A 13,380-nucleotide genomic window follows, 5' to 3' on the forward strand; every position below is an offset into this window, starting at 1 on the left:
ATGAAAATAGATTCATTTGGGAACCAACACAGGCTTTCCAGGAGCTCATACTGCATAAGTCAGAATCAAGCCTTGGATGGAGATAGAAATTTTTCCCTGGAATCACAAGAAGTTCCCTAGGGGACCCTATACTGTAAAGGCAGCTGTAATTTACATGAACTTAAGACTCATTAATTTATCCCATACACACTACTAAATATAAAATAGATAACCAACAAGGACCTACTGTATAGCACAGAGAACTATACTCAATATTTTCTAATAACCTATAAGGGAAAAGAATCTAAAAAAAATAGATATATGTGTCTGTATTACTGAATAACTTTGCTGTACACCTGAAACTAACACAACATTGTAAATCAACTATACTTCAATTAAAAACAAAACGACCCATCGATAGCACCAGGAACGAAGCACCTCAGACCTGGTTTTTCCTCAAGCTCAGTTTAGTAGGTAGCAATCTAATGGATTTTTTGCTAATTTTTTTTCTCTTTTATCTTGTTTCTTAGCCTTGGATAGATGACCCAGTTTGGACCTAATGCAGCAAGAGAATATCTGCAGGAAAAAAATCTTTTAAAAATGCATCTTTCAGAGTAGGAAAGTTTATGTCCATGTGGCCTTACTGGACCTCTGAAGCACCCACCGTCTTGGTGGTGACAGTAGCTACAGCACAGCTGGAGAAAGCTTGGGTTTCTGCAAGAGGAGTGCATGAAAGCACAACTAACATCTCTACAGAAGATTTTTCCCAATAGAGTTTATGTTCACAGACCCTGGCCAACCAGCACAGTATGACTAGTAACCTGACAGGCTTAAACAAGAACTTTTCTCTTTCCTCCATCCCGCAGATAATCCTAAATAAATTGGCTGGCAACTGCAGTAAGGGTCTGGATTGCCCTGGAATCTGGGAGTGTCATTTTTGCTTATGATAACTGCTGCTAGTGTTTTTCCAGCAGTGAGGCTGCTGCTACACGGACCTTCTGTATGCTGTGCTCTTTGTTTTTTGTTTGTTTGTTTTTTCAGCAATAGAAACATCAATGGTTTAATGGATGGGTGATCTTGCACATCTGAAGCAAGGTCCTGGAGCTACATCCCACCATGTGCTGCAGACAGTGGGCAGGACATGTTAGCAGTCTTTGTTCTGCTGTGCTCTTCGGAAAAGTAAGACACAGAGAATTGCAGCTGGGTTAGGCCTACTTTGGAGGTTAGAGGAGTTACATCCATTTCTGGTATAACAGGGCAAGATATGGTGATAGCACTAAGTGGTGGACAGTGTATAAAAGTTAAGTTTTTAATAAAAGCAGGACCATGTTTTCCATTTTAAACTTATCTCTTGGTACTTGCCTGGCTGTCCAGTGGTTGAGACTCCACACTTTCACTGCGGGGGGCACAGGATCGATCCCTGGTCGGGGAACTAAGATCCCATATGCAGTGAGATGCAGCCAAAAGTTAAAAAAAAAAAAAAAAAACTTACCACTTGTGCAGTCAGAACCCTATGCAGGAGGTAAGATCTGAATATTCATGCATTCAGCCTTTACTTATTAAGGGTGCTATGAGTCAGGCACTGTTCTTGGCCTAAGAACAGAACAGACAAGGTCCCTGCACTTATAGATCTTACATTCTAGAGAAGGGAGAGGATAAACAGCAAAGGAAGAAATGATTTCATCTCATCGCAAGTGCTAACGAAAAATTGTATCAATTTATCAAACAGAACGCATTACGTTCTAGGCAACTTGTTAATGTTTTACAAATATTAACTCATAACACCCTAAAAAGTAAGTGCATAATTATCCTCATTTTTAGATGGGAAACCTAAAGTGCAAAAAGGTGAAGTAATTTAGCTAGCATGTAGTAAAGAGAGGATTCAAACCCCAGTGGTAGAACTCTGTTGCCTGAAACAAGCTAACAGGATTCGAAAGAGATAGAAAGTTGAGACAGAGGAGGGAAGTACTAATTTAGCGAGGGCATCCAGGAAAGGCTTATGAGCATATGAATTTTGAGCTGAGACTTGAAAGTTGAGAAGAAACGGTCAAGCAAGGATTGTGACGGAGCTCTCCAAGCAGCATGAACAGTACATGCAAAGGACCTGTGGGGAGAATACCATCTCACCTCCTGGCACAAGAGGAGGTCACAGAGGGAGGCAGGGACCGGATAGTGTGGAATCTTGGAGGCCACAGTGGAAAGTATGGATTTTATTCTAGTTATAATGGGGAGCGCTTCAGAAGCGGGGGAGTAAAATGATCCGTTGTGCAAAACTACATATTCCCCTCTGTGCACTTACAAGAATGTAAATGCGTAGAGAAAAGCCCAGGAGAACATACCACCTGATTAAGTGGTTAGTTCTGGGCATGATTTGGGACCATGGCAATGATCAAGAGGACTTTGGCTTTTTCTGTTTTTTACCTGAAAAGCTACTTGTGTAATTATACAAATGAATAACTTCTAAAAACAAGTTAAGCTCCATAAAATCCCATGTGTTGTGTAGCTTAAAACCCTCTCAGTTACAAGCAGCTGCATCACGCTGAACTAAACACAGTATCTGTGGAGCTTGTGAACTCTGCTTCAGACACAAACCTGAATTACAGGATGTATATCTCCCTTAGAGAAACCGCAAGCAGTCGTGTGTATTGCGTAGTGAGCAAAACCTCTTAGGGAAAAGTTGGTAAGACTGAAAAGAGGCACAGTAAGTAAAGCTGATTGTGAGGCTGAGAAAACCCAAATAGGGAGTAAGAACTTGATAAATGAACTTGTTTACAAAATAGAAATAGACTCACAGACAGAGAAAACAAAACTTATGGTTACCAAAGGGGGTGGGAGGATAAATTCGGAGTTGACATTAACAGATACACGCTACTATATATAAAATAGATAAGTAACAAGGACCTACTGTATAGCACAGGAAAGTATATTCAATATCCCGTAATAATCTATGATGGAAAAGAAGCTGAAAAATAGATAGATATGAATAACTGAATCACTTTGCTGTACACGTGAAACAACATTGTAAATTAACTATACTTGAATTTTTAAAAAGGGTTAAAAAAAAAAAAGATTAAGAACTTGGCTGGTTTCTCCCAGTTGGAAGCAACTGATAATTCTATGCATTGTCTAAACTATGAAAACCAGTTTTAGTATATAGTGAGCTACTGCCAGTTTTGTCTTTCTTTGTAGAAGGTACCTGATGAAATGTGCTTTAAGAGTAACCTGGATTGTCTTGGACACCTACTCCCATGACCATTGAGCCACTTGGGATTTACTACCCACTTTCACATCTCATTGCTTTCAATCTTCCTCCTTCCTGTTCACACCCTCTCACTCATCACATGGCTTATTTCCTGCTACGTGACTCTTCACCTCAGCTCCTTTCATTATGCTTGGAGACTTTAGAAGCCCTGTGCATGATCCAGCCAATGCCCTGCTTCCTAGTTGCTTAATGCCCGCACTTCCAGTGACTTTTTAATCCAGTCAACTTTGGCAACTTTTTCCCATAGTCACACCCTGGACATGTTCGTTACCAGTTACCACTTCGGCAATCTCGCATCCAAACCTTTCCAGCTCAAGTACTCCCATTGCAGAATCCTTCCCTCTCATGGCAACTTCCAACGCATCCCTCCGTGTCTCTCTGGACACCCAGAGCCTCTTTCTGTCTTCCTTTCTGTCTTGCTTAGACTCCATGACTCATCATTATAATCCACAACCTTGCTTCTCTTTTCCTCCTAGAAAACTTTTCTTTTCACTCCTAGAAAACTTTGAGATTTTCCAGCTTAAAATGTCTTCTAATTTCTATGATCATGTCTTTCTTGATGCATGAGTTATTTACAGATATATTTCTTCATGTCAAATATATGGGGATTTCCTAGTAATCTTTTTATTGTTGATTTTGAGCTGAATGCCTTATTATCAGAGAACATATTCTGATTTCAATCCTTTAAACATATTGAGGTTGGCTTTATGACCCAATTTTAGTAAAATTTGATTCAATGTTAGTAAAGATTCCATGTATATTTGAAAAGAATGTGTAATTTGCAGTTTGGGGCTCAGGGTTCTATACATGGCTATTAGGTTAAGTTTGCAGATCATATATTTCAAGACTTTTATATCCTTACTGATATTTTGCCTGCTTGTTCTATCAGTTACTGAGAAAAATGTGTATAAAATACCCCACTATGACTGTAGACTGTGAGGAAAGCCTAATGATTTAACACAGATTAGTGGAAAATATAGAATGAGAAAATGCAAGGAAAAGTTCTGGAAAGAGTGATACAAGTTATTTTTACTTGGAAGTGACACCTCGATTTTTTTTAATGAATTTATTTATTGTTTATTTATTTTACTTATTTATTTTTGGCTGCGTTGGGTCTTCGTTGCTGCATGCAGGCTTTCTCTAGTTGTGGCGAGCGAGGGCTACTCTTCGCTGCATTTAAGTGCCTAGTAAGTAGTAAATGCTCAGTAAAATTTAATTTTCTTCCTCTTATGCAGAGGAACTGAAGGTTTACTCTAGAACAACCCAGTGACTATAGCTGTAGTCACCTGTAATCACAGGTGGTTGGATATATTTATGCTTACCTGTGGGTAGAGTCCCTGGCGTGAACCATGGGTTCGGTACTTTCCATCTAATTCTCAGTATTAAAGAATCCCTTCAACATTTGTATATGAGAAGTGGCTTAACAAGTTTATTCGTTATCTGTTGTTACACAACAAATTACTACAAAACCTAGACAGTTTAAAATCACAAACATTTATTTATTATTTCAGCTTCTATGAGTCATAAATCTGGGCCTGGTTTAAGGGGGTACCTCCAACTCAGAGTTTCTCAAAATGTGTCTCACAAGGCTGTAATCAAGGTGTTGACTGGCTGCAGTCATCTCAAGGCCCATTTGGGGGAGGTTCCACTCTGAACCCACTCCTTTGGCCACGGGCAGGCCTCCGGTCTTTGCTGGCTATTGGCTGGAGACATGAGTTCCTTGCCACGTGGGCCTCTCCATAAAGCTCCTCACAACTTGGCAGTTGTCCTCCCTCAGAGCGAGCAAATGAGAGAGCAAGAGAAGGCACGTAGACAGAAGCCATAGCCTCTTTTTTTTTTTAATAGACTTCATTTTTTAGAGCAGTTTTAGGTTCACAGCAAAATTGGGCAAAAAGTACAGAGGGTTCTTATATAACCCCTTCCCCGACACATGTACAACCACGCACATGCACACCGTGGACATCCCCCGCCAGAGTGGTAAATTTGTTACAACTGATGAGCCTATATTGACACAACATTATCACCCGAAGTCCACATTTAGGTATTGTACATTTTATTGGTTTTGACAAATGTATAATGACATGTATCCTCCATTATTGTACCATACAGAATACTGTCACTGCCTTAAAAAATCCTCTGTGCTCTGCCTGTTCATCCCTCTCTCTCCCTAACCCCTGGCAACCACGGATCTTTTTACTGTCTTCATTTTTTTTTTTTTTTTGTCTTTTCCAGAATGTCATATAGTAGGAATTATACAGTGGGGAGTCTTTTCAGATTGGTTTCTCTCACTTAGAGCATGCACTTAAGTTTCCTCCATGTCTTTTCATGGCTTGATAGCTCACTTCTTTTTAGCACTAAATAATATTCCATTGTCTGGATGTACCACAGTTTATTTACCATTCCATCTGCTGAAGGACACCTTCGTTGCTTCCAAGTTTTGGCACGCCATAGTCTTTTTGTAACCTAATCTTAGAAATAACATCCCATTACTTCTGTGGAGTTCAGTTCGTTGGAAGCAAATCAATAAATCCAGCCCGCACTAAAAAGGGAGAGATTACACAAGGGTGTGAATATCAAGATGGGGGAGGGAGGATCACAGAAGCTATCTCGGAGGTTGCCTACCACACCAGGGAAGACAAGTGTCTACAGCGACCTTGACCATGCCCAACCAGCCACATCAGTGAAAGGATGCCCTTTATAGAATCTGTGCCTGAAAAGAGTCTATTCTTGTTTTACTGTAGAATAGTTTACCAGAGTACTAAAACTACTGAGCGACACAAACGGATGCTCTTTTTGCTCATTTTGAGAATGATCCTAAAGCAATGCGCAGCACTATAAAATTTTCTGCCAGCTCATTTTACTAGAAAAATAGAATCTACTTCTGGCACATTTTCTTGTACAGCTGCCCATTCCATTCAAGTTTTTAAAAAAGAGAAGACCTCCCAATTAAACTATGCCATTTATTCCGCTCCTCCCTGTACTGCAGAGTGGAGTATATGATAGAGGACAAAATATCTGATAAATAAAATAATTCCAGTATTATTGCACGTATTATATCACATATATTTACTTATACTTCTGTACAGAAATGACAATGAGCTGAATATACGGTTTTACAGAGTAGGCATCCACTTGAGAAATGTTCGGATGTCATGTTAAAGTGCAATGTGCCAAATTTAAAATAAAGAATATTTATTACTGCTCACAGTAAAATATGTATATATGTGATATCGTTTTATATAGAGATTGATAAAATGTCACTGGAATGTATATAGGAATTCAGATTCTACATTTTTTTGGTAGGGAAACTTTATACTATTTACCATCAAGTGGAATGGAAAGGTGAAGTCTGGTGCTTTTTTTCATCCGCAGATCCTAAAATCCCCATACTAGTCCAACATTTGGGGGAAAAGTATTTGTGAAACCATCTCTCGGTGGGAACAGTGGATCTACACGCTTATTTACAACTTTTAACAGATGAATCCCTTAACTCTGTGAGAGGTGTGTCCAAATGTAGCATGGAACCTCTGCTCTTTGCCTTATTGGGTAGTTACATCTAACCTGAGTATGTTAAACAATTTGGTGATTTCTGCCTCAGGTGGAAACATGAAGGTCCACGATAGTTAGAAAACAGTGGCACCACATCACCACAAGAGGGAGTAAAGAGCCACAAAAACATCTCATACGGCTAGGCTCTAGCATTTCGGAGAAAACAGAACTTTTGCTGTTTCTATTCCCCCCACACTCTTACCTCTTCTAATAATCCAGAGACTTTCTTCTGGCCAAAGGCAGGCCCAGTACCTACAGATCTCTCTGTAGAAATGAAGAAAATAGAACCGGGAGCAGGTTACTTCTCCTATGCTGTCCCAGGCTGACTTTCCAGAGGAATGCTCCCAGATACCGATTCACACAGAAATGGGTTCCTGTCTCATCTCTGAAGACACCCTTCAGTGCCTGCCTCTGCTCTCTGATTCACCACCCAAGCCCAAATATCTGGTTTATGAGAACACATGCCATGTTCAGTGATTCGAGTAGTTCTTGAATTAACTTACCACAGCACTAAAGTAACTAGGTAATACAGGGGCCAATGAGTAACTTTCAAAGGCCAACAGTAAGCACTCAATAAGGAGAAAGGTCAGACTTTGAGCCTAAGAAAACACACCTTTCTTGGAATGACATAAATAGAAATCCTCAGTTATAATCCACAATCATTGCTGAGTCCTTTGCGCCTGGGGAAGTTCTAAAACTCCGAGCCCCGTAAATGGTAGCCCATTATACCGAATTAACCGTCCAGGGTGTTTGGGGATTTTTTCATTGTTAGCACAGCCTGGGAAAAAAAAAAATGATGAATAGAGCTGAATAAGATAGTTTTCCCTCATCAGAGTTAGTCAGACGCTGCAGGCAGAATGTCAGGCAAAAAATACAGGGAAGAGTAAATACAATGGGAGATAACTTATGACTGTGACCATAGAAATGTGATTCCTTGAGTCCTGACTGATGCTTACTAATCCTGTTTGGATTCAACAGAACAGGTTTCCAAACTACGATTTAAAACTTTTCTTGAAAATAAATTATCAAATCACTGCCGCAAGAGTTCCCTCGTTTACTAGATCCCTATGATAACTCTTCTCCAAAGAGTTCAAAGTGTTGTACTGAATAGAAATGTGAATTTTTAAAAAACACTGTCAGAGGCAAAGCTTAATCTAGTCATGGTGCTGGGAGAAAGGTTGGGAGATGGGAAAAAACATAACCAAGATGTCTTAAAGACTGAAGATGACTCCAGGTGGCTGAAGAAAGAGCAATGGCGAAATCTTTTGGCCTGAAAACTTTCAGCTAGCTAAAGGACTGAGAATACAGCCATGGCCCTGTACAACAGCCATCTTGAAAGCTTGGGGGAGCTAATTGCAACCTGGGAGACATGTCACATCTTGAATCTTGGAATCTTCCAACAGACTTCAGATCCAGAACGTTTCATGATACAATTCCCAAAACTCCTCTCCCTAACACTCTTTTGCTATGAACACTGGTCCCTCTTCTACAATGCTCATTTAACATTAAGAAATATATGCCTCCAACTCACCACATACTTGTATTCCTGCCATTGTATCAGTGTTCCTTCCCAGCTTTAGATCTGCTCAAGTCAACATGATTTTACAGTTCGGCCCCAAAAGCTCAGAAACGCCTGAGAAGCAGGCCAGCCTTGCACACAGGCCAAGTCTCTAAGTCAAGCTCTAAGAAGTCTCAGCAAAGGAACGTGAAGTCCCGGTGGCTTGTCAGGATCCATCTCTGCAGTCAGGGGAATATGAAGCTTTGATTGGTCAGACCTGGGTCACAGGCCACATTTAGAGCTGGGGGTGAAATTAGCTCTATCTACATTGAGCATAGGAGAAGAGTAGATCCCCAGTTAATGTGAGAAGCTATTAGAAATAGAGTAAATGGGGACTTCCCTGGTGGCACAGTGGATAAGACTCCACGCTCCCAATGCAGGGGGCCTGGGTTCGATCCCTGGGCAGGGAACTAGATCTCACATGCATGCCACAACTAAGAGTTTGCATGTCACGACTAAGGAGTCTGCATGCCACAACTAAGGAGCTGGCAAGCTGTAACTAAGAAGCCTGCCTGCTACAACTAAGGAGCCAGCCTGCTGCAACTAAGACCCGGTGCAACCAAATAAATAAATAATTTTTTTTTAAAAAAAAGAAATAGTGTAAATGAATTCTGGGCAGCCAAAGAGTAACACGTGTCTACCTCCACCACTTTTCAGGCCTTCCCTCTCTATCATACCCTGCACAGGCCCATTTAGCTTCCAGGGAACCTTGGATGTCTGAGTCTAGTGAACATGGAGCCCTTGGTGTTGTGCAGTGTGGTGGCTCTGACTGTTCACAACCACATACCAGGTCATTGCCGTGTGATGAGGCTCATTAGTATCCATTCACTCAATACTGTTTGAGTCTCTGCTCATATATTTTGTTAATTTCTATTGTCAGCAAGTCACCCCCCCCACCATACACACACACACACACACACACACACACACACATACACACACACACACATCACAGGGAGACAAGCCAATGATAACATCTGACAGCAACAAAAAAGACCTCAGATAATAGGCATCATGGTGATAGGGGAAACTTCAAGGATGGTCAGGGTGATGGAAGGTGTTCATTACCACTGTTTTAAATTCATCTTAGTACAAGCCAGGTCATCTGTACAAAATTCATGTAAAATAAATCATTTGTTTCAAATAAACATCTCTATTCCCCCCTTTCAGCATTGTATTTAAACAAAATAAATTAAAAGAGTAGATACTTTTTACCCACATCTGGTTCCTGTATTAACCACATGTAATCAAATCAATTATTGAGTGGTTCACTAGGGAAGAGTGATTATCCTTCCACAGTGAGACATCTCCAGATTTTCAGAGCAGCAAGCAGATATAATGAGAATATAACAATTCTTCCAGGAGAGACATTCTTTTTCCTCAAAGTGATCCAGTTCTGCCCCCACAGTGTGTAATTTGCCACTGGAACATCCCACTATCAGCCTTTTGGATGGTCCTGGGGGTACTGACTCCTAGGAACTAGGTCTCCTGATGCTCTCAGATCTACCGTGAACAAATGTGGGCTCAGGAACTGGAGGGTGCGGACTCCCATCCTGCTAGACTGGAGAGTGCACAGGCAAGGAGTAGTGTGTGTGTGGTTAAAAGGGCAGCTACCATCCCAGCTCCACCACATACCACCTGTGTGCCCTTTAACAGACTTTCTTTCTGAGCCTGAGTTTTCTCACCTGTAAAATGGTGATAAGAGTTCCTACCCTCTAGAGTTGTGATGGAGACAATATGGTCCACAGAGAGAGTTTAGCATTGTGCCAGGCACATGGTACTAAATAAAGATTGGTTTTGATTAGGGTTTTGATTTGTGTTATCTTTTTTTTTCTCACTTTGTTTTTAAGTGCCCAGGAGGTGAAGCTTGGCCTGAACTCTTACTTCCATCAGGAGGACTGTCATTGACAACTTAGAGCAACCTTAAACAAGAGGAACTCAGTTAGATAACTTGGTCCTTCACTAAATATAAGTAAACAACCAGTACTTAGATTTCCTTTTACTTACCAACTTGGAAGAGCTAGCAAACAAATTTTAGTCAGCCTAAGAAATGTTTAAAAACCCTAATATCCTCTTTCTAGAGAGTTTGTCCTTCTAGTTCACATTATTTTGACTCAGTTCTGGCTCAAAGATATCATATGATGCATTACACAATCCTAAAAGGAAAAGGTCAGAGCATTATTAAGGGTGATAGCTTCTACTTATTGAGGATATACTAGACATTCTGCTATGAATGTTTCATGTGCCTTAGTGATTATTTGAGATAGGCACTGGATATGCCCATTATACAGATGAGGAAACTGAGAAATGAAGTGAAAGAAAAGAAGTTTCAAAGAAATGAAATCACATTCCCAAACTCCAACTACGAAGCTTGTTTCCTTAACATTAGGCCACTTTGCAGTCTTCCAAAATACTTTCAGTGATTGCAAATGCTTAAAAATAATAAAACTTAATTTGAATCAATATATTTTCATGATACTTTAGGACAGACTTTAATTCTGAGTTCTAACTGGTCTGTCTCCACTGACCAGGTCAGGTGCCTACTAGTCTGTTTCTAGGCAAAGTTTCCCGGCACTAAGTTTTCTTAGGTTCCCTCTCCCTTCTCTAAAAGAGCAAGCACTTTCCACAGCGAATATAAAACCAACCTAGAAATCATCTTGTATCAATCAGAACTTTCAGTTTGAGTCAGATACAAACTCAATCAGTTTGAGTCAGAAACTTGACTCAAACTGGCTTAAGCAAAAAAATTAAATGTATTGGCTCCTGAAACTGGAGAAGTCCAGGGGAAGGCGACTGCGGGTGAGGCTGGAAGTACTGCCTCAGATGATAGCATCAGGACTCACTTTCTCTCCATCTCTCCATCCCTCCACTTTCCAGGTTCCTTTCTTTCTCAGCCTGCCTCTCTCCTCAAGGCAGCACATTGGCTGCCAGAAACTCCAGACTCACAGCCTCATAGTTTCAAGTCCGGGGGGAAGACAGAAGGATTCTTTCCCTGTATCTCTAGCAAAAGTCCTAGGATGATTTACAGTTGAGCCTGATGGCACAGCTGCATTGCATGTTCATTCTTGAATCAATCACTGACACAAAGGGGAGGCCATGCTCTGATTGACCAGACCCACGTCATGTGCTCAACTGTCATCAGACTTACCATCAGCATCTGGATAGAGAGCTGGAGGGAGGTGGTACTGCTGTCCTACAGAGAAACCAGCATGTTGTTAACAATAGAAAGAATGGATGCTGAGCAACAAAATGTAAATGACCACAACGTAAACGATGTTAGGTCCTAATACCCTATGAGCCTAGGGACTCAACTACACATACTCTTAACTAAACTCTGGGCCCTTGAATGACAACATGACATAACATTAGAAATCAGAACAATTCCTAAAATCATGGCCAGATAACGATTGCCAACCTATGGGCAGAGGTCCTAAGTTCGGGCAAAATATAGATTTAAAGAGTTAATATAAAGCATCTCTCACTCAACAATTAAGTTATGCCAGAGTCAATACCTGTGAATCCAGAGCCATGTAACAAGTATCAATCGTCCCTCTTTCCCCACACTCACCTTGTCATGACCTTGGAAATTCCAGGATTTAAAACAAAGGAGCCATAACAGAGACTAAAGGAGCCAGAGGCAAGCAGGCTCAGAAGCTTTCAGCTTATCCTGAAGAGCGAACACAGGAGAAAGGTTCTTCTCAGATGGTGTCCATATGGTTTACATATAGTGTACATGGAATTTGTGTCAAATCTACAGCCAGGGACAAGAGTGATGCAGAAGGAACAGACCAATCACCTTTCTTAGAGCTGTGATACACCGAGAACATGACCTCAGCCTGGCACCGGTGAATGAGAGGAGTCATTGTTGAAGGGAGCCAGTGAACTGCTAAGACGGAATGTGGCTCTGGTTGGATGAAACCGTTAGCACAGCCCTGGTCCCCTTGGTTGAATATGTTATTACATTTCAAAAGTAAAGAGAAAGGTGCAACACGATAGCTGGTGAATATTTTCAAAATGAAGATTAACATTTATCTCCAAATACGAATCTTCCTCAAATATAAACTGCTAATTTAAAAGGCCTCAAGTATTAAGCTTCCTAGATAAATTCTCTGTGCATCTGATTCCTTCTTCATAAAACAGCCCGGATGATGATTTTAGTTTCAAATCTAAAATTCAACAGCAAGCATTTTCTTAGAAAAGGCAGCTACTAACTACAGAGTATCTTAGTCCAGCGATGTGGCCTCAGTTCACACTAAAAACCACTCCCATCACCTCCGCATCCCTGTCCACATTCTCCAGGTGGTGGTGATGATGACGATGATGATGGTGGTGATGGCGGCAGCTAACAGGAATCGAGCCCTTATTATATGCTAAATGCTCTTCTTTACCTAAGTGATTTACATGGATAATTTAAGTATTGCAATTATCTTCACTTAACGGATAAAAATAACAAGAGATGGAGAAAATAGTAACCTGCACAAGGTCACAGCCTGCAAGTGACTCCCTCATCCAGATGTTTAACCCAATCATCTGATTTGTGGACATGACAGTATGGATCTCAATTTTATTGCTGTCAGTAACAAGCTAGTTGTTACTTGTAATAATTTTCAGCATTCGAATTTGGATATGTATGAACAAGCCTCACATAGGTAAGGACAGGACTAAGATGATTTAGGTAATTTTTTGACAGCAACTTTCTTTGACCCATCACAGAACATTCTGCCATTGAATATCTGAAACTAGAGAAGGAGAATCCTCAGGATTCAACTCAGCCACCTACCCATTTTCTGGGAGCCATAGGGTGCTGTACAGGGTAGGGTTCTCGGTATCAGTCCTGGGTTCAAGTCCTGGCTCTGCCACTTACCAGCTGAGTCACTGGGAAATTTTCTTATCTTTTCAGTGTTAGTTTCTCTTCTATAAAGTAGAGGATAAACATCACATACCTCATAGTGAAAAAGTACGATATAAGACAGCTATGTTATTTTAGCCCCAGCAAATGCTTCACAATAGCATCATATTCAGGGTGGGAAAG

At 40.7% G+C, this 13,380-nt stretch overlaps 1 long non-coding RNA gene across 2 annotated transcripts; it reads right to left on the reverse strand.

The window, feature by feature from the left end:
- Nucleotides 1-4,719: 4,719 nt before the first annotated feature.
- On the reverse strand, nucleotides 4,720-12,583 carry LOC117200566 (uncharacterized). Of its 2 annotated transcripts, none has more exons than XR_004482160.2 (2): nucleotides 6,993-12,583; nucleotides 4,720-5,704 (listed from the first exon to the last, which is right to left on the reverse strand). It is a non-coding gene; the product is annotated as an uncharacterized LOC117200566 (long non-coding RNA). The 2 variants fall into 2 exon arrangements; XR_007476392.1 differs by having other exon boundaries at nucleotides 4,720-5,709.
- Nucleotides 12,584-13,380: the final 797 nt, after the last annotated feature.

Source organism: Orcinus orca, chromosome 3, assembly GCF_937001465.1.
Source record: "Orcinus orca chromosome 3, mOrcOrc1.1, whole genome shotgun sequence".
Classification (NCBI taxonomy): domain Eukaryota; kingdom Metazoa; phylum Chordata; class Mammalia; order Artiodactyla; family Delphinidae; genus Orcinus; species Orcinus orca.